Source organism: Delphinapterus leucas, chromosome 14 (genome assembly GCF_059928025.1).
Source record: "Delphinapterus leucas isolate spDelLeu-1000000601 "Yukka" chromosome 14, BTC_Dleu_Yukka2, whole genome shotgun sequence".
In the NCBI taxonomy this organism is placed as follows: Eukaryota; Metazoa; Chordata; class Mammalia; order Artiodactyla; family Monodontidae; genus Delphinapterus; species Delphinapterus leucas.
In genome coordinates, this window is record NC_143142.1 from 65,394,104 (window position 1) to 65,415,479 (window position 21,376).

At 40.5% G+C, this 21,376-nt stretch overlaps 1 protein-coding gene across 7 annotated transcripts in view; it reads right to left on the reverse strand.

Annotated features, from left to right (window-relative positions):
* The window catches only part of DYM (dymeclin), a 370,859-nt gene that overhangs the window by 185,392 nt on the left and 164,091 nt on the right, over nucleotides 1–21,376 (reverse strand). The window lies entirely within an intron of this gene.

The following is a 21,376-nucleotide window of genomic DNA, read 5'->3' on the forward strand; positions in this document are numbered from 1 at the left end:
CATGTGGTCAAGTGACTAAGTCCTGGCTTACTAGATACTGAGGCAGCTTCTGGGAACCTTCCTTAAGAGTCACCTGGTGCCTTGCCTCACCTTTTATTCTTTGTCTCCTCCTCTGTGCTGTGGCTTAAACTAAGATGCTGACTGGGACCATAAGAAGGAAGATCAGACCCTAGGGATGGTGGAGGTACAATAAAAGGAATTTACCCAAGATGCTCATGCCCTAATCCCTGGGACCTGTGTATATGTTATAAGTCAAAGGGGAATGTGCAGATGTAATTAAGACTACAGATCTTAAAATAGGGAGATTATCCCAGACCATCCAGATATGCCCAATCTAATCGCATGAGCCCTTAAAAGCAATGAACTTTCTCTGGCTAGAGTCAGGGGGATGTGGCAAAAGAATAAAAGAGATCTCAAGCATGTGAGCCATCTGATGTGCCATTAGGCTCTGAGATGCAGGGGCCCATGTACAAGAACCAGAGAGAAGCTACTGGAGCTAAGTGCAGCTCCTAGCTGAGTATCAACAAGGAAATGGGAACCTCAGTTCTACCATCATAAGGAACCAGTTTTGCCAACAACCTGGAATCTAGAAGCAGATTCTCCCAGAGCCTCCTTCTCAGGAGAAGGCTGCTGGTCAGGCCAGCAGACCAACAACTTGACTTAGGCCTTGTGGAATCCGGAGCAGAGTCACCAGCTGAGCCAAGCCGGACTTCTGACCCACAGAACTGTGAGATAATACATTTGTGCTGTCTTCGGGAGTTAAGTTTGTGGTGATTTGTTACAGCAGATAAAGGAAACTCATACAGACTTCCTGTAGTAGAGCCTCCTTATCAGCCCTGAAGGTCTGCTTTGGACTTTTACCTGGAGAAAAATAAAACTCTTTCTTCTTTAAACCACTAGGATTGTCAGTTTTTCAGTTACTCACAGTTGAACCTAAATTTGACTGATAAACTTGACGAAATCCTTTCAACCTAGCAGAGCATGATTATCAACTGCTACAAAGTGGGAAAGGCTAAAGGGAAATACACTATCTCAAGCTGTGAACACTTTACATAGGCAATGGTAATAGTTAGACAGTCCTCAGTGAGGTTTATTTTCACTTTTTTATTTGTAACAGATATATCATTACTTCAAACTTCATAACACTTAGTATATGATCCAATTTTAAGAAAGTCTGGACAAAATGGCATAAAATTACATTGCTATCAATGTCTAGACCAGTCAGGATTAGTAACTACTTATGGATACAGTATACATGAGCAAAATAGATACAAACGGTTTGGTAGGAAACAAAAAACACAATTTCAAGTAAGTACTATATATCACTGTGAAAGGAAAAAAAATATCTATGGCTTGAAAAAGATACCTAAATCTTTTAATTATCACAAAATACTCCATTTCATAACTGTAATATAAAAAACACATACTACTATAAAACCTTCACTCTATTTTTCTTCATAAGGAAGCAAAGACTTCTGCAAACCAAATCTGTTTAAGTTAATTCAATCTTAACATGAAACGTTTGATTCTAGACATGAGGAAAACAGAATCTGTGTAAAAGACTTGAAAATTTAGTTAAAAAATTTTTTGGTTGTGGAATGCTTTATTTACATTTCAGTTGTCACTTTTAGATAATCTAAAAATTAAAACCTTCTTTTAAAACCTATCAGAAAGGACTTCCAGTTTCTCCTTTCTATGAGGGTGGTCTGTGAAATATCCATTAATACATAAATTAAAAAAATATATATCAACAGCCATTCTCAGTCATGTTATCTGTATTTCAAAACTACTTCAATGTGATCAAGTATATCCCGCTTCAAGAGAACCAATATGTGGAAAGAAGAAACTGCTTTATAAATGGTGTGACTCAGGAAGGAAAATAGGCAGGGATGAATTCTAGAAGCTAATTAACAATAAATAAGAAAGAACATAAAAACTTAAAAATAGTAATCTAAGGAGATGGGAAAATGTGAACTGACTGCCCCAAAAGGCAACTACGTAGCCTCTGAGGTGGTGGGAGAACACAGCACATAACCAAGCAGAGTCAGGTTAGTCCAACCAGGTCTTCTCTTTGCTCACATCATCTAGCAAGGTGAATGAGGAATCCGGGATCACCCACTTTCAACGTGCTCTCCCCAGAAAGACGCTGAACAACTTTCCCTGATACGTAATGATGCGTAAGACACACCTGAGATTTGGAAGCATAACTAGATTCACCTCCTTGAAGTGAAGAACTCCTCTGCAGCTGCTCATTCTGGGTATCTTCATGCAAATTATCCATAAGGGCCTCCTGCTTGTGACCCCAGGGATCACTTTAGGGGAGAGTACCTAAAGGACCAGCTATAAACAAATGTTTGTGAAGAGTTTTGAGGGTCATTAATAATGAACAGTAACAGTCACTGAGAACCAAGTCTGCCATTTTATCCCCACATTTGGAGAGAAGAGGCTAGCTAACAGTTAAATGTGCTAAACATTGTTCTAAAAGGTTTTCATATTTTTATTGATTTAATCCTCACAACAATGCTATAAGATAGGAATTATTTTAATCCACATTTTACAGAGAAACCCACAGCAAGCTTAGGTAGCTTGTCCAGGATCACACAGCTAGCAAGCGGCAGAGGTGGGTCTCACTCCAGTGTGACTGCTAACCACTATCATGCACTGTCCCTCAGGCACACGCTGTATGTGTACGTACATGCATGTGTGCCAACACCTTAAATATCCAATACGTGACATTATTAATTTTACTGGATAAACTCAATGATATTTTGAAGCTGTCATGCTACGGAACTATATCCTCTCAACATAGTGGGCACACACATACACACGCACACACACACAATGTGGCTACTGAGTGATACACTGGAGAAAGGGATGTCCTGGGTGGGACAGCACAAGAATGGCACACAATTTAAAACTTATAAATTGTTTATTTCTGGAATTTTCCATTTAATATTTTCGGCCCATAGTTGACCACGGGTAACTGAAACCGAGGAAAGCGAGGAAACCATGACTTGCTTTTTCTCTTAATATATCTTGGAAAGCCTCCTATCAGTACCCTTACTGCTTTTTTGTTGTTTTTTTTAAAAGCTACATGCTGTCCACTGTATCGGTGTACCATATTTACTGAAATAAGTCTCTACTGATGGACACTTGAGTTGTTTCTAACCTTTTCGTATTATTAAAACATACTGCCAAAATAAACTTGTACATTGTCATTTTGCACAAATGCAGGAATGACTGTTAGGTCACAGGGTAATGTATTTAGAATTTGTTCACATATTGCCACATTGTTCTTCATAGGAGTTTGTACCAATTTACACTCCAGTGTCTGTTTCCACATAACCATGCAAACAGATTTTCTAATCTGATGGGTGGAAAGTGGCAATCTCAGTGAAGTTTTAAATTGCATTTTTCTTATTAGAGTGAAATTAAGCATTTTAAAGTTTAGTTAAGGACTCTGACATCCTTATCAGAGTTAAAAACTCTGATAAGTTTTTAACTTAAAAACTTTTAAACTTTGTGAATACATCATCTTTAGGCAAATTGGTTACTACCTTCAGAGCATCTACAGGTAGCTATGGGCCTGGCTTGAATTCAATTAGGTATTATTTTTTCACTTTCCAGAAAATGTCAAGAAAGTGAATGGCAAGGATTAGACTATGAGGACAACAGCCACGTCTTAGTTCCCCTAAGCCTAGCACAGGGCCTGGTGCACCTTAGATGAACAATAAAATGTTTGCTTAAAAAAACTGGCACCGAAAGATGTTTTCTTTGGAAGTTGATAGCGCAACAGCACCACCAAGGGGAGCTTTAGCTAAAGCATCCCCCCATCAGATGTCCTTCAGCCAGGTCTCAAAGCCACAGCAAACACATAATCGGCTGGAGACAGTGCAACCGCTGTACAAATTCCACCTCCGAACAATCTCCAAGCTCTGCCCTCCAAATTTAATGCTGCCACTCAACCTCCCTTATATAGGACTTCTGCAGCTGCTATCATTGGAGTGCCCCTCGGGCCAGTCACGCTGCCACAGGGTAACAGAGCCCTACATTTTCTCGGCCCAAAGCCAAGCGTTGGCTGTCGACAGCCGCTCAGTAACCAGCAAGTGCAGCCCCACGAGCATTTACAGGACAGGAATTCCTCCCACTTGGTATAAGTAAAGACACCATTACGCAAAGTGGGCATTTCCTTCTGAACAAAAGAAACCAAATACAGGCAAAAGTCAGGGGAGAGAACTCTTAGCATTTGAACAGGTTCAGCTTAATTTTCTCTTTTGAATAGAAATCTAGACATTTATCTTAAGCCTAGAATTTGAGAATGAAAATACTTGTTCATGGGCTTCCCTGGTGGCGCAGTGGTTGAGAGTCCGCCTGCCGATGCAGGGGACACTGGTTTGTGCCCCGGTCCGGGAAGATCCCACATGCCGCTGAGCGGCTAGGCCCGTGAGCCATGGCCGCCTGCGCATCCGGAGCCTGTGCTCCGCAACGGGAGAGGCCACAACAGTGAGAGGCCCGCGTACCGCAAAGAAAAAAAAAAAACTTATTCATTTCTTCAGCTACACTGCGTAATAATTTATGACAGTCTTGTGGCAGCTAGTATCCAAAGATGGCCATAAATGAACCAGGCCTCCCAGAGTTTATGTCATTTGTGGTCCCCTCCTCTCCAATCTGTGGTGGTCCTGTGACCCGCTTTGGACCAATAAAATGTGGTGAAAGCGAGGTTCGGAGACAGCTGAGCTAGGTCGTAAGAAACCTTAGTTTCTGTCACTCTTGGGATGTTCATTCTTGGGAGCATCCCTCTTGGGAACCAATGAGAAGACCAAACTTTGTGGAGAGGTCACATGGGAAAAATGAGGTGCTCCAGTCACCGTCTAAACAGACCCCCCCAGCTGACAACTGGCATCACCTGCCAGCCAGGAGACTGGGTCACACTGGATATCCAGCCCAGCTGCTGTTTGACTGCAAGCATGTGAGAAACTTGGAGTGAGTATCACTCGGCTAAGCAATCAATCCACAGCACTGGGAGAGAGAATTATATACACTGTTGTTTTAAACCACTTAGTTTTGGGGTGGTTTGTTACATAGCAATAAACAACCAGAACAAATTTATTTTATAGCCACACCCTGGCAAGATGAGCAATAAACTTATAAGACAATTTAGTACAGGAACATCTCCATCTTACCACTTTTGGGAGGGGCGGGCCATGCTGCATGGCTTAGTTCCCCAACCAGAGACTGAACCTGGGCCCTCGGCAGTGAAAGCACCGAATCCTAACCACTGGACTGCCAGGGAACTCCCTCCATCTTACGACTTTTAGAGATAGGAACCAGGTCCTCTTACAGGGAATAAACATGATTTATATATTCTGTATATCCCCTTTCTCTTCCAACCTCTGATAACTGAGTTCTCAACAGGTATTTATTAAATGGAAGCATGAATAATACAAACATAGCTAACTACTGATTATACTGATGGAAGTAAGGGTATAATTAATTCAGAAATAGATATTTAAAAGTATGTACAGTGACCTCTGTGATACAGGCACGCTCACATTCACTATCTCTACCCCTTCCTCTGAAAGGGCATTAGAACAGTGGTTCTTAAACTTATGTCAGGGCTCCTTTAGACTCTTAAAAAATTACTGAGGACCCCAAAAAACTTTTTTGTATGTGGAATATACCTACAAACATTAACTATAGTAGAAATGAAACTGAAAAAAATTTAAAATACTTATTAATTCACTTAAATATAATAATGAACACATTACACGTTAACATAAATATTTAATGAGAAACAACTCTTTTCCAAACCAAAAGAAAATGTGATGAAGAGAAGCATTATTTTCTATTTCTGCAGATCTTTTTACTGTCTGGCTTAACAGAAAACAGATGCTCATTCCTGCTTCTGAAGCCAGTCTCATGCTATATGTGTTTTGGTTGAAGCATATGAAGCAAATGCAGCCTCAAAAAGATACGGACTTGGGAAAAGGAGCAGTCTTTTAATGCCCTTTACAGAAAATTGCAGATACTCTTCTTTGACACTACAATAAAACAAGTGGTAGTTTCTTAAAGATAGGCAAAAAGGTAGAATCAGACACCATAACGAAAAGCTTTTTGAGTCTGTTGCATTAAGATTCATTAGTCTATTCTGTATACTTTTTTTTTTTTTTTTTTTTTTTGCAGTACGCGGGCCTCTCACTGTTGTGGCCTCTCCCGTCGCGGAGCACAGGCTCCGGACGCGCAGGCTCAGCAGCCATGGCTCACAGGCCCAGCCGCTCTGCGGCATGTGGGATCTTCCCGGACTGGGGCACGAACCCGTGTCCCCTGCATCGGCAGGCGGACTCTCAACCACTGCGCCACCAGCGAAGCCCTATTTTGTATACTTTTAATGAATCTTTTCACTCATGCATAATTTGTAACTTCATGCACTGGTCATTTGAAATATACCACTTCATTATTTTTTTGAGCGGTATAATTTTTTTACATGGTAAGCTTATATACACAAGCATTCAAGGAAAAGTTGCTAATTTCATGGCTCTTGTGACAGTCACAAGAAACAGACTGCATTAATCATGCTGCACAAAAAGACAATAATAAGCAAAGGTTGAAACATTAAACTTTCAGAGGTGAGTCATAATTGTAATGCTATTTGTCTTCAAACTTCTTCACAAAATGAAATAACTTTCTTTCCATAGTCTCAATTATATTAGCGTCTTTCAAAGATGTTGGAATTAAGGCAAAGACACTAAAAGGAGTCAGTTCAGACCAAGAGTGGAAGTCAACTTTTTGAGAATCAAAATTCTCTTATGAAAATACCACTTCATTGAGTTATACAGATCTTCCAAATGTCAACACATTGCATCATACAGTATCCAAAAAATCCCACATTTATTAATATAATCATCAATGTCATCACAAAAGTCTTAATTATTGGGAAGCTGTCAAACTGATGGTGCCAAAACAAGTTTTTTAAAATTCTAATTTTTGCTTGTAAGTTCCAATTTTATCATTGGCAACCAACACCGGCAGCTGTCTTCTTGAAGTGACAGGCTCACTTTATTAATTTTCAAGAAAATGTCTGCATAGTCTAAATAACCACAGACTGTCACTCGTTCTTTCATGGAAAAATTGTATCCTATCAAAAAAAGGGCTACTTTAGCTCACAACTCAATCACACACATAATCGCTGTAGTTTAGTATGCAGTGGAACTGTTTTCATGTGAACTTCATTTCATCACATAGAATATTACAAAGACATGGGTTCAAGGATCAAGATTTATTACAACTAATCATTTTTACTGTTTCATCAAGGACATTAAGCAAAAGTGGCTTTTTTTTTTTCCCCACTGCAAGCGTGTGATTGTGGAAAATATAGTGATTCCCAGTATAGTTTGGTGCCACTGCCTTGATTTATGCTTAAGGCACCAGCAGTTTTACCCCAACGTAGCTTTCACAACCCTGGTGCAAATGTCAGCACACTGGAAATGGCTTACGACGTCCTATTATAAAAAATGGTTTAGACCCCATGGAACCTCTGTGGTCTGTGAAGTACACTTTGAGAACCTCTGCACAGGTGTGATTCAAGAAAAAAGACTGTAGTAACTCTGTACAGTAGACATTTCACTCATTCATAACTGAGAACTTGAGTTTAAAGTGGCTGACCTCTGTTTTTCCTTTTCAGTATTTATCAATGTCACGTCTGCCATAAAGAGAAGAAAGAACACTTCTAGGCTAGGGTTACTCAAGGATTCCGATTTCAGCTCCATCACACTATGAGCTGTGTGATCCTGAATGAGTTTCCCAGCCTCTCTGAGCCTCAGTTTCCTCATCTATAAAGTAGGAATTATGTACCACATACAGGGCTAGTCACACTTGGACAGCCTCCAAATAACAGTGGCAAGCACTGTGTGTGTCAAAGAGTAAGTCCTAAACTGAACAGGATTCTAAATGACTAAGAACCAGAAATACGGCTAATGTCCATATTTGAATGACAGTGGTAACACTGATTTTATTTTTCTCTCTACCACTTGTGGAGGGACCAAATCATGACAGATTGTCATAAAAACTCATCCTTTAACATAACGCAATTTTGATAGATGAAATGTCAGAAACTGCTTCAAAATAAGGAGGAAAAGGTAGAGGTATAAACAAAATAATGCTGGTCATGAATTGATACATTTGTTGAAGCTCAGTGATGGGAACCTACAAGCTCATTATAGTATGCTCTTTAAATACGTTTTGAAATTTCCAAATTAAAAAGGAAAACACTGGTCACTTATTTGAAAAGTCTTCAAATGATACTTAAGTCTGTCCACTGACTCTAGCTAATTTGACAATTTACAGATTCACAGGTTCAACAAGTCACTTTCTATGCTAGTAGTTTTCCCACAGTAACACACACCACACGCTTTCTTTGCCCCTTCCCATCCCATTCCTCCTGGGAAGTGCTGATGTTATCTGCATCTTTAGTCAAACCAAATTTTAAAGTCACATGAGTATTCCAATAACGTGACAACTGTAACACAAGTTGAAGAGTTTTCTGAATAGGAAAATAAAGTTGCTCTAAGGTCAGCTTGCCAGATGGCTTTTGCAGTAGTAGTTTTTAATACATATGTAAAAAAATTTAATCACCTTCCTATAGGAATCGAGTTAGATGAAGTTGAGTTTTGTGAGTTTTTCTGTAGGTAGCTAAATGGGAGCTATATTTATATAAGTGAAATCTTACCTAGGGTTTCTAAAGGAAGTTTAGGGAGAGCAAGACAGATGGAGAAAAGAACTGTCTCCCTTATCACCAATATAAAAGAGGGTAGACTGCTCACCTCTTCAGACAACGCAAGCATCACGGCACCAGTGAAGGGTGCAGCGGTGTTCAGGTTAGCTGCTCTCTCCCTTGTCGCCCTGTCATCAGCGTACTACTCACGCTGCCCGATGACTGTTAACCCACTGCCTCAGCCAGATGAGAAGCTCTTTGAAAGCAGAGCACAAATATATGACGCGAACCTCCAATGACCAGCGATGTCTAACACAAGCAGACGTACAAAATATTTGATAAACGATTAAATGACCCCAAAATACCTACCCTTGTTTTAAAAAATCACAATCGTGTTATAAAACACTCCATGAAGAAAACATTATTAGAACCCAGTTACTCTAGTTTCTCAGAGGGTATATGTAGAATCCCAGGGATTTATTTAAGACTGAGTGATTCTAAATGGGAAATGTGTAATGATATGAAGGTCTTTGATTACCTTATGTACAAAGGTACCATGATTATGTTTATAGCAGTAAATAATGACAGGGTTGTGTACACTTCTGAATTGCCAGGACTAATGGGGTCATGAAAATTCATCAAGTAAATAATATACGAATGTTCCTGGGCTTCAGTGTGATCTTCATGTTTGACTAACGAAGGTAAGAAAACAGGCACATTTTAAATGGAAAAACATCACTAATAGGAGTGTCACACTGGGTTCCTATAGTAGTTTTTCTTAACTTATGGGTTTCAACCCCAAAAAGCCCTTCAGATTTTTTTCAACCAGAGTTCCTAAGAAGGTGTAAATCTGGTAATCAATCAAATTCTCTGCTACATGTTTAGGAAAGTGTTGTCTATGTGCCACCCTTGGAAGAACTGAAAAAACTGTCACTCATGTCATTCTCCACAGGGCTTGACTCCCTCACAGAACCCCAATTGAGAAAAGCTGCTACAGTATCACGAGGTATGTGAGACCTCACAATTCACTCTGGAATCTTCTCAGTTCCTAAAAGTTTATAAAAGTTTATAAAAGTATGTCAACAAGGGGATCACATGCTTAGGAAGGTCAGAAACAACTCACCCAGGGCAGGATGCAATATTAAAATTCTTGTACACAAATTATTTGCATGCTTTTAGTTTAAAACCTCATTTACAAGAAGCATTTGACAATGGAAGGTAGTACAGTATTGTGGATGGAGGACAGATGAAGGCTTAAACCCCAGCATTGTCACTGTCCAGCAAGGTGACCTTAAATAAATTACTTCTTTGAAATCTAGTTTCTTCACTTTAAAATGGAAATAATAATACCCATATCATCAGATAACACAAGTAACATGTTGTATAGGGCCTAGTATGTAGCATATGGCAGATACCAGCCATACAAAAAACCAAAAATAACAAAGGCAGTCTATATGGCATGTTGTTTCCTCTTCACCCAGAGCTGTAGATTTTAACTATTTTTCTTTTAATCCAGTTAGAGTGTCAGAATTTCATCATTTGTTCCAATGCCTACCGAGCCACCACAAGCAAAACATGGTGCTGTCTGTCGTCTAACAAGCAAGACTTTTTTTTCCTCTGATAATTCCTAGGTGATAGCTATTGAAAAGACTCTATTCTAAGTGCTTTACGTATAATAACCCATTTATTCCTCACGGCAGTCCTAAGAGGATATTCCCATTTTGTAAATGAGGAAATCGAGGCCCATTAAATGAATAAACAAATGTTAAGTGCTCAGAATACTCATCAATATTGTTGATAGGGAGTATTTACCTACCTTTGCGGCAGCTACCTTTTCCCAACTATCCTCCTACCTCTCCTAAACAAGCATTCTCCCTTCCCTGTGGGTCCCCGTCTCAGGTACATCCGATTCTGCATGTGTTTATATGGGACACGTGAGTCATTTAAAATCTCTTTATCCTTCTGTTTACTCTCATTTCTCCTGTTAGCACAATCCTTGTTTTTTTGTCTTGGAAAAGGTGCTTTTTACAAAGTCCGTGAAGCATGTGCAATTCATCAAGAAAGAAAATGCTTTATTAAGTCATTTTATTTCTCTTACCTGGCTTAGCATTTTAAACATATCAGGTATCACAACTATGTAAAAGAAAAAGGGAGAGAGAGAGAGAGAATATGTGTGCGTGAACACACACCTTTTTTCTCTTTTGTTCTGGGAAGAATATTAGGCAAGGAGCTGGGAGGCTTGATTTCTACATCTGCTTCTGCAATAGTGTTCACTTAGACAAGTCACATAATAAATCTAGGTGTCAATATTTCCATATGTAAAATGTGCAAACTTCTCTTAGATGTTCTTTAAAGGCCCTTCCAAACCTAAAATTTTATGATTTGTGTTTAATACAAAAATATTTGGGTTATGTCAAAGCCACTCAGAAACAAGGCTTTAAGGATTGCATTAATGACATTGACACCTGAGCAGGAGACTCATTATGACACGTGGACAAAGCAGAGGCTAGTGAGGCCCGTCAGTCCTTTACTACTTCTTCTAAGATACATAAATCCCACGCATTAGCTAGAACAGTATCAACTAGCTACCTTAATGACTTGGTGACAGGTTTTTCCAACTGGCAACAGAAAGGCCTAACTAGGTACTAAGACTATAGGGAGAGTTCCCCATGGGTGTCTGGTGTTTCTGTACATCTTGAAAGCAGAGGCATTAGCAGCCTTGTGCTCTGGATTCTCTTTTCATGAATTTCGTAGAGTGAACAGATGTGGAAAGTAGAGACAGTGACTCCCTCTACAGCAGAGGGCAGTTCGCTGCTATCAAATATATGAAAGGTATCTCCATCCAAAGCAAAGTTTGGGCAGGTTTGCTTGAAGCCTATTATAAAAGATGGGGTTCCCTAAGCTCAGGGTTCTCTCCAGTAATGCAAGCCCCTGCATGTTCAGATGTCACCTGACCCTGGTCACACTGCCCGGTGGGCATGGGGAACCACACAAGAAAATGATGATACTCTGCCTCACACTACTGTGAGCAAGAAACTGTCCTTTGTCTCTGACCCAGCAATCTTGAGTCTCTAAGAGGATCCTCAAAGCTGCGGCAGGCTTATCTGTTAGCTTGAGAGTACGGTAAAAGTCTCAGATTCTTCACAGTAGTAGACAGAAATGGAGACTTAATAATTCATGGCTAAGAGGACAAGGTATGAACCCTCCCATTACCTCTATAATATGAATGTAACACTTTATAAAGCTCTATGCCAATTATTTTAATGTTTACTTTCCCACGTGACAATTTTATCCACAAAGGTCTTTACTTACAAGAAATCAAAATTCAGATAAATGTATAAGATGCTTCTTTAAAACTTGACATTTTGAATGTGCCAGCAGTCTAAACTGAAACTAAACTTCAAATTATTAACATTTCACATGTCCGATCACGTCTACAAAGACCCTTTGTTGTATAATAATAATCTCTGAACAGTTAGAAATTTTCTATCGAACACTTACGAATTTTCAACTGGGAGCTATCTAAGTGCTCTCAATATAACTTCTAAATAAAGGGCTAAGCTGAAAAGCAAACCATGTCACAGGGGTTCCTGAAAAATGTAGCTACCTTCAAAGTATCACTGGCTGTAGGAAGTGTAGGAAGCCAGATTTTTTTTTTTTTTTTAGGAAGCCGGATTTTTAAGGCAAAACATTCCTCCTTCCTTTCTTGGCTCCTGCTTTGTTAAGAGCAAACAAGGATCAGCAAAGACCAAAAGCAATGAAGAAACTGGAACTACTTTATGGCCCAGGCCCTGGGCAAGAGAAAGTTAACTCTGTCTTTTAAAAAATAAATCACATAAGTTTAAAAGAAATAGTTACGGCTTCCCTGGTGGCACAGTGGTTGAGAGTCCGCCTGCTGATGCAGGGGACGTGGGTTCGTGCCCTGGTCCGGGAGGATCCCACATGCCGCGGAGCCACTGGGCTCATGAGCCATGGCCGCTGAGCCTGCACGTCCGGAGCCTATGCTCCACAACAGGAGAGGCCACAGCAGTGAGAGGCCTGTGTACCGCAAAAAATCAAAACAAACAAACAAAAAATAATAAAAGAAATACTTAAACTGCAAAATCATTGCTCAGACCTCCAACCAATCCAAAATAAAACACTATCATTAAAAACTCTCCATCTAAAAAACAAAACAAAAACTCCCCATTTATATTCAATGAGATCTTCATTGAGGGAAATATTTGGGAAATACAGGCAATTCGATGACCCTTTGGGCTAGGAATCGGAATCTAGGAATACTCTGATTCTTTGCCCAATTCCTTGCCCAATTTCTAGAGAGCAGGAAAGTTTTTGTAAGGATGTTATCTAGATTTATTTTTAGATTAAAATTACTTCAAAATGTTATAATACAGCCACAAAAGACGTTATAAGCCATTATTAACTCTCACAACACTACAATGAAGTAGGTATCATACATCATCTTAGAGATGGAAAACAGAAGTTAAACAACTTAACAAGATTTTAGAAACAAAGCTGAGCTACTTGTTATAACTCTTTTTTTTTTTTTTTTTTTTTGCAGTACACGGGCCTCTCACTGTTGTGGCCTCTCCCGTTGTGGAGAACAGGCTCCGGACGTGCAGGCTCAGCGGCCATGGCTCACGGGCCCAGCCGCTCTGTGGCATGTGGGACCTTCCCAGACCGGGTCATGAACCCGTGTCCCCTGCATAGGCAGGCAGACTCTCAACCACTGCGCCACCAGGGAAGTCCATAACTCTTAATATCACATAACTCCTTCCCTAAAGAAACAAATTCCTAGTGTTACAATATGAACAGACCAATCACAAGCACTGATATTGAAACTGCGATTAAAAATCTTCCAACAGGGGCTTCCCTGGTGGCGCAGTGGTTGAGAGTCTGCCTGCCGATGCAGGGGACATGGGTTCGTGCTCCAGTCCGGGAAGATCCCACATGCCGCAGAGCGGCTGGGCCCGTGAGCCATGGCCACTGAGCCTGTGCATCCGGAGCCTGTGCTCTGCAACGGGAGAGGCCACAACAGTGAGAGGCCCGTGTACTGAAAAAAAAAAAAAAAAAAATCTTCCAACAAACAAAAGCCCAGAACCAGATGGCTTCACAGGCGAATTCTATCAAACAGCTAGAGAAGAGCTAACACTTATCCTTCTCAAACTCTTACAAAATATAGCAGAGAGAGGAACACTCCCAAACTCATTCTACGAGGCCACCATCACCCTGATACCAAAACCAGACAAAGATGTCACAAAAAAAGAAAACTACAGACCAATATCACTGATGAACACAGATACAAAAATCCTCAACAAAATACTAGCAAACAGAATCCAATAGCACATTAAAAGGATCACACACTATGATCAAGTAGGGTTTATCCCAGGAATGAAAAGATTCTTCAGTATACGCAAATCAATCAAAGTGACACACCATATTAACAAAATTGAAGGAGAAAAACCATATGATCCTCTCAATAGATGCAGAGAAAGCTTTTGACAAAATTCAACACCCATTTATGATAAAAACCCTCCAGAAAGTAGGCAGAGGAGGAACTTACCTTAACATAATAAAGGCCATATATGACAAATGCACAGCAAACATCATCCTCAATGGTGAAAAACTGAAACCATGTCCATTAAGATCAGGAACACAACAAGGTTGCCCACTCTCAACCCTATTATTCAACCTAGTTTTGGAAGTTTTAGCCACAGAAATCAGAGAAGGAATCCAAATCGGAAAAGAAGAAGTAAAGCTGTCACTGTTTGCAGATGACGTGATACTATACACAGAGAATCCTAAAGATGCTACCAGAAAACTACTAGAGCTAATCAATGAATTTGGTAAAGTAGCAGGATACATAATTAATGCACAGAAATCTCTGGCATTCCTATACACTAATGATGAAAAATCTGAAAGTGAAATCAAGAAAACACTCCCACTTACCATTGCAACAAAAAGAATAAAATACCTTGGAATAACCTACCTAAGGAGACAAAAGACCTGTATGCAGAAAATTATAAGACACTGATGAAAGAAATTAAAGATGATACAAACAGATGGAGAGATATACCATGTTCTTGGATTGGAAGAATCAACATTGTGAAAATGACTCTACTACCCAAAGCAATCTACAGATTCAATGCAATCCCTATCAAACTACCACTGGAATTTTTCACAGAACTAGAACAAAAAATTTCACAATTTGTATGGAAACACAAAAGACCCTGAAGAGCCAAAGCAATCTTGACAAAGAAAAACAGAGCTGGAGGAATCAGGCTCCCAGACTGCAGACTATACTACAAAGCTACAGTAATCAAGACAGTATGGTACTGGCACAAAAACAGAAAGATAGATCAATGGAACAGGATAGAAAGAAAGCCCAGAGATAAACCCATGCACATATGGTCACCTTATCCTTGATAAAGGAGGCAAGAATATACAATGGAGAAAAGACAGCCTCTTCAATAAGTGGTGCTGGGAAAACTGGACAGCTACATGTAAAAGAATGAAATTAGAACATGCCCTAACACCATACACAAAAATAACCTTAAAATGGATTAAAGACCTAAATGTAAGGCCAGAAACTATCAAACTCTTAGAGGAAAACATAGACAGGACACTCTACAACATAAATCACAGCAAGACCCTTTTTGACCCACTTCCTAGAGAAATGGAAATAAAAACAAAAATAAACAAATGGGACCTAATGAAACTTAAAAGCTTTTGCACAGCAAAGGAAACCATAAACAAGACCTAAAGACGACCCTCAGAATGGGAGAAAATATTTGCAAATGCAGCAACTGACAAAGGATTAATCTCCAAAATTTACAAGCAGCTCATGCAGCTCAATATCAAAAAAAAAACCCAACCGAATCCAAAAATGGGCAGAAGACCTAAACAGACCTTTCTCCAAAGAAGGTATACAGATTGCCAACAAACACATGAAAGAATGCTCAACATCATTAATCATTAGAGAAATGCAAATCAAAACTACAATGTGATATCATCTCACACCGGTCAGAATAGCCATCATCAAAAAGTGTAGAAACAATAAATGCTGGAGAGGGTGTGGAGAAAAGGGAACCCTCTCGCACTGTTGGTGGGAATGTAAACTGATATAGTCACTATGGAGAACAGTATGGAGGTTCCTTAAAAAACTAAAAATAGAACTACCATATGAGCCAGCAATCCCATTACTGGGCATATATCCTGAGGAAATCATAATTCAAAAAGAGTCATGTACCACAATGTTCACTGCAGCTCTATTTACAATAGCCAGGAGATGGAAGCAACCTAAGTGTCCATCGACAGAAGAATGGATAAAGAAGATGTGGCACATATATACAATGGAATATTACTCAGCCATAAAAAGGAATGAAATTAAGTTATTTGTAGTGAGGTGGATGGACCTACAGTTTGTCATACAGAGTGAAGTCAGAAAGAGAAAACAAATGCTGTAGGCTAACACATATATATGGAATCTAAAAAAAAAAACCAAAAAAATGGTCATGAAGAACTTAGGGGGCAAGACAGGAATAAAGACACAGACGTACTAGAGAATGGACTTGAGCACACGGGGAGGGGGAAGGGTAAGCTGGGACGAAGTGAGACAGTAGCATTGACATATATACACTACCAAATGTAAAACAGATAGCTAGTGGGAAGCAGTCGCATAGCATGGGAGATCAGCTCGGTGCTTTGTGACCAGCTAGAAGGGTGGGATACGGAGGGTGGGAGGGAGGGAGACGCAAGAGGGAAGAGATATGGGGATATATGTATATGTATAACTGATTCACTTTGTTATAAAGCAGAAACTAACACACCACTGTAAAGCAATTATACTCCAATAAAAACATTAAAAAAAAAAACCAATTTCCTAACTACAATGAAATCAGAAAATGATACGAGGTTGAAATTGAATTAAGTATTAAAAAATAAAACCAACATGACTATGACACTTAATTTCTAGATACAATGAATGGCATTTGTCTGAAATTAAAATGTAAACAAATATGAAACTAAAGATGACTTTGGCAGTGGTATGCTTACAGCAAAAGCTCAATAAGTACTTATTGAATTAAAAATAAAATCTAACATCAGGGACTTCCCTGGTGGCGCAGTGATTAAGAATCCACCTGCCAATGTAGGGGACATGGGTTCGAGCCCTGGTCCAGGAAGATCCCACATGCCGTGGAGCAACTAAACCCGTGAGCCACAACTAATGCCTGCGCTCTAGAGCCCACAAGACACAACTACTGAGCCCATGAGCTACAACTACTGAAGCCCGCGCGCCTAGAGCCCGAGCTCCGCAACCAGAGAAGCCACCGCAATGAGAAGCCCGTGCGCTGCAATGAAGAGTAGCCCCCCCCTCGCCACAACCAGAGAAAAGCCCGCGCGAAGCAACAAAGACCCAACGCAGCCAAAAATAAATAAATTTTTTTATTAAATAAATAAGTAAATTCTGGCAAAAAGTTTAAAAAAATGTAACATCAAGGATTAGATGTAAGAAAAATATTAAGTTTCAGGCTGAAATATATACAGTTCTTATCCTTTTTTCCATGTTTATTTTCCAGGAAAATACCCATATACTTTGTATTGCAGTACCTGACACATCCATACCTTTCTCAACTAGCCAGTTCAAGAAAGAAAGAGAGATAAAAGGAAGGAAGGAAGGAAGGGAGGCAGGGAGGCAGGGAGGGAGGGAGGAGGAAAGAAAGAAAGACCCAGTCTTTGCTACTATAACTTTAGGGGTTTAGCTATACTGGAAGGAAGCTGGAATGAGGGGTGGGGGCAGCAAACTGAATAATCAACAAGGGTTTAGCTACCCTAGATTGCAGAGAACCATCTGTTTCAGAAAACCCCAGAGAGCTTGGATTGATGGTCCCATGGCAGGTGAATTACTCTCATTAATAATGTCCTGCCAGTCTTTCCATGACAATGAAGTGGAATAGGCACAGGCTTTTAATCTGGACAAACTTGTCAGCCAAGTGTCTGCATAGCCACTTGTCAGCTGTGCAACACCAACACCTTAAATTATATAAGCCTCCAGACTTTTACCAGTCTTAAATGTAACAAAAGAGAGAGAAGTGATGAAACACTAAAGGTGATAGGTACGAATTTATCATTAAATGGACCTTATTTTTAAAATAAGACAGTATTCCTGAAATATCAAAACCAAGAAATAACCAATATTTCTCAAATACTGGTTATTTCTCAAACAAGAGAAATAACCAGACATGTTACTAGATCTGAATATTTTACATTGTATAATATAAATGTATCCCAACAAGAAACAGGCCATTTTGCTTCTTAACATTCTCTTGTATTTTTCGGTTCAACGTATTATTTGGTTTAGAAAAAAATCAACTCCAGAAGACTTCATTCAGTGGGGACAAAAGTGAGGAAGCCTGATGTGGTAAGCTAATACCAGGAGGTATTAATTAAAAGCAAATTGTCCAACTTTCTTTGATTCCACGGGACATTCTGAAACATCTATATTTGTCCAAATTAGAGGAATTAACCACCCAGAGTTAAATAAGGCAAACTGTGTTTTTGTAGTCTTTAGAAAAAGGCTGGGTGACTACAATATGTACCATTACATGTGTAGAGCAGAACAAGGCACCTTACATAAAATGCCAGCCTGGGGCTAGACAAAGACAAGATGGACAGCAGTGAACTTGGTTAAAATCTCAAGAGTATATATTCACTACTAGTGGCTATTAACAGTCAGAAAACGTGTAAGCATACATTATGAATTGAAGTATTTAAAAGTTCTTAAATTACATGATTAGATTTTACCAAAAAAACCAAAAAACAAGGGCTTCCCTCGTGGCACAGTGGTTGAGAGTCCGCCTGCCGATGCACGGGACGCAGGTTCGTGCCCGGGTCTGGGAGGATCCCACATGTCGTGGAGCGGCTGGGCCCGTGGGCCGTGGTCGCTGGGCCTGCGCGTCCGGAGCCTGTGCTCCGCAACGGGAGAGGCCACAACAGTGAGAGGCCTGCGTACCGCAGCAAAAAAACAACAAAAAAAAACAAAAAACAAAACCAGCACTGTAATTAAATAGCTTTAATTAAAATCTAATCTATGTTTTTTTATTATTTTATTCTCAGGAAGTTTGAAAGACCATAAAGCTTTCCGTAATGTGCACTGTCATCGACTTCACTAGTTTCAAGCAGCAGCATATGTCTGCAAAATGGGATGAATCAATTTAGGTTAAGTCTCAGAATGATGGGTGCCACAACTAAAATTCCCTTGTGTACCTACTAACAGCTACTCTTGTAAAGTGATGCAAAGAAATCCAAGACAAATCTTTTACCTCCAGTAATTACTACTCTGCTTGAGCAATGAGACTTAAAACTTCAGGCAAGGCCAGTGTGTCACAAGCAACTACACTGGCCAGGGCAAGACTCTGAAGTTCTCTCTCCCTGACACCTTCTCTGAGAGAAACCGTATTTCTAACATGTGATATTCTTCCTTTCCCTGCCGTCTCCTCTCTGCTCCTACCCCAGAAACTAGCCCCTGGGCCAGAAACTGGCTGTGTGACTCCTGGCTCGCCACGGAGGAGCTGAGTAGAGCCAGCTGGGCAGACAAGGCCCACTCTAAGACAAGGCTCCTCAGCCCCAGCACGATGACACTTGGGGCTGGATAATTCTTTGCTGTCCTGTGTATTACAGGATATTTAGCAATATCTCTGGCCTCTACCCACTAGATGTCAGTAGCAACCTCCTCCCCAGTTGCGCCAACAGAAAAAACAAAAACAAAACAAAACAGCAAAAAAGAACACCCTAAAATAAAAAAAAAAAACAAATAAACCACCTTGACTCCTGTCCCCTGGGGGCAAAACCACCCATGTTTGAGAGCCACAGCTTTCAGGAGGTTGAATTTTAACCTGCTGGCAACAGGAAGGCATTTAATGATTTTAAGCATAGGAAGCAATACAAAATGGATCAGATTTGCTTCTCGAATGAATGGAGCAGTGCAGGGGTCGGCTGCAGAGGGGCAGGGAGGGAGGCAGAAGGACTGGGCTGACTAAAGACATCGTTCTGGGCGGGGATGATGAGCACGTGAACTAGCGCAGCAGTAGTGGAGACAGGAACGGTAATGAATGCGAGTTACGATGGGAGAGTTAGAACACCAGGGCCCAGTCAGATAGAGCATTTGAGGGGAAGGAAAGAAATGGCACAGCATTACTTGTAAGTTTCGGACTTGGCAATTTAGATCGCTGTAGTGAGAGTCATTACCTAGGATAGGGAATTTAACAGGAAGAGCACGTTTAATAATGAGTTCCGGGGACTTCCCTGGTGGCGCAGTGGTTAAGAGTCCTCCTGCCAATGCAGGGGACACGGGTTCGAGCCCTGGTCCGGGAAGATCCCACATGCCATGGGGCAACAAAGCTTGCACGCTCCAACTACTGAGCTCGCACGCATCAACTAGAGCCCATGTGCCGCAAACTACAGAGCCCACATGCCCTGGAGCCCATGTGCCACAACTAGAGAGAAAACCCACATGCCACAACTAGAGAGAAGCCCGAGTGCAGCAATAAAAGATCCCGCATGCCTCAACAAAGATCCTACGTGCCACAACTAAGACTCTACGCAGCCCAAAAAATAATAATAAAAAGAAAATAAATAAATATTAAAAATAAATAAATAAAAACGAGTTCTGTTTTAAACGTAATAAAAGTTTGAGGGAAGTGTGGGATATCCAGGTAGGGAGGTTAGCAGTTAGGTTTCAAGGGGTCAACACTTATATCGTGAACGTTATGTGCCAAGCCCTTTTCAAATATTAATTCACTTAATCTTCATCCTATTCACTGAGATAGCAACTACTGCCACCCCATTGTATAGACGGGGAAACTGCTGTACAGAGAAGTTAAGTAACTTCTCCAAAATTCCATAGCTAGTCAGTTTTGAAGCTGGGATCCCAAACTCAGAGTCTGTGCTCTTGTAGAGTAGGTGAAGTCACAGGCAAGGAAAATGAGCAAAGATGAGAAGAACAATCTAGGATGAAATACTGGAGAAAAGTATAAGTACCTGTTAAGCCAAAGGTGAAGGGGGAGCCAGAGGAAGGAGCCAGTGAGGGGGGTGTGAGGGGGGGGAGGGTAAGACAGGCAATAGGGGAAGTCTTAAGGGCAGGAAGTAAGTGATGATATATTTGTAACTCACAACAATCCCTTGCATATAATCTACTCCACATAAATGTTTTAACTGAATTAATAGCCCTATAATCCCAAATAATGATCACATCAAATATCCATGCTTACAGCATATTCAAAAAATTTCACAGGTGAGCAAAACCTATATCATGTATGTCTGTGATTTTTCTAGAATACCAAGAGTTTGTGGAAGACACTGTGTCATTTAATATGAAACAACAGCTTAGACACCATATGAAATCATTCCATACATTTATGTCCAACTAAGAAGACTTTTGTTTTTTGCGGAACGCGGGCCTCTCACTGTTGTGGCCTCTCCCGTTGCGGAGCACAGGCTCCGGACGCGCAGGCTCAGCGGCCATGGCTCACGGGCCCAGCCGCTCTGCGGTATGTGGGATCTTCCCGGACCAGGGCACGAACCCGTGTCCCCTGCATCGGCAGGCGGACTCTCAAACACTGCGCCACCAGGGACGCCCCAACTAAGAAGACTTTTTGAAGCTTTATT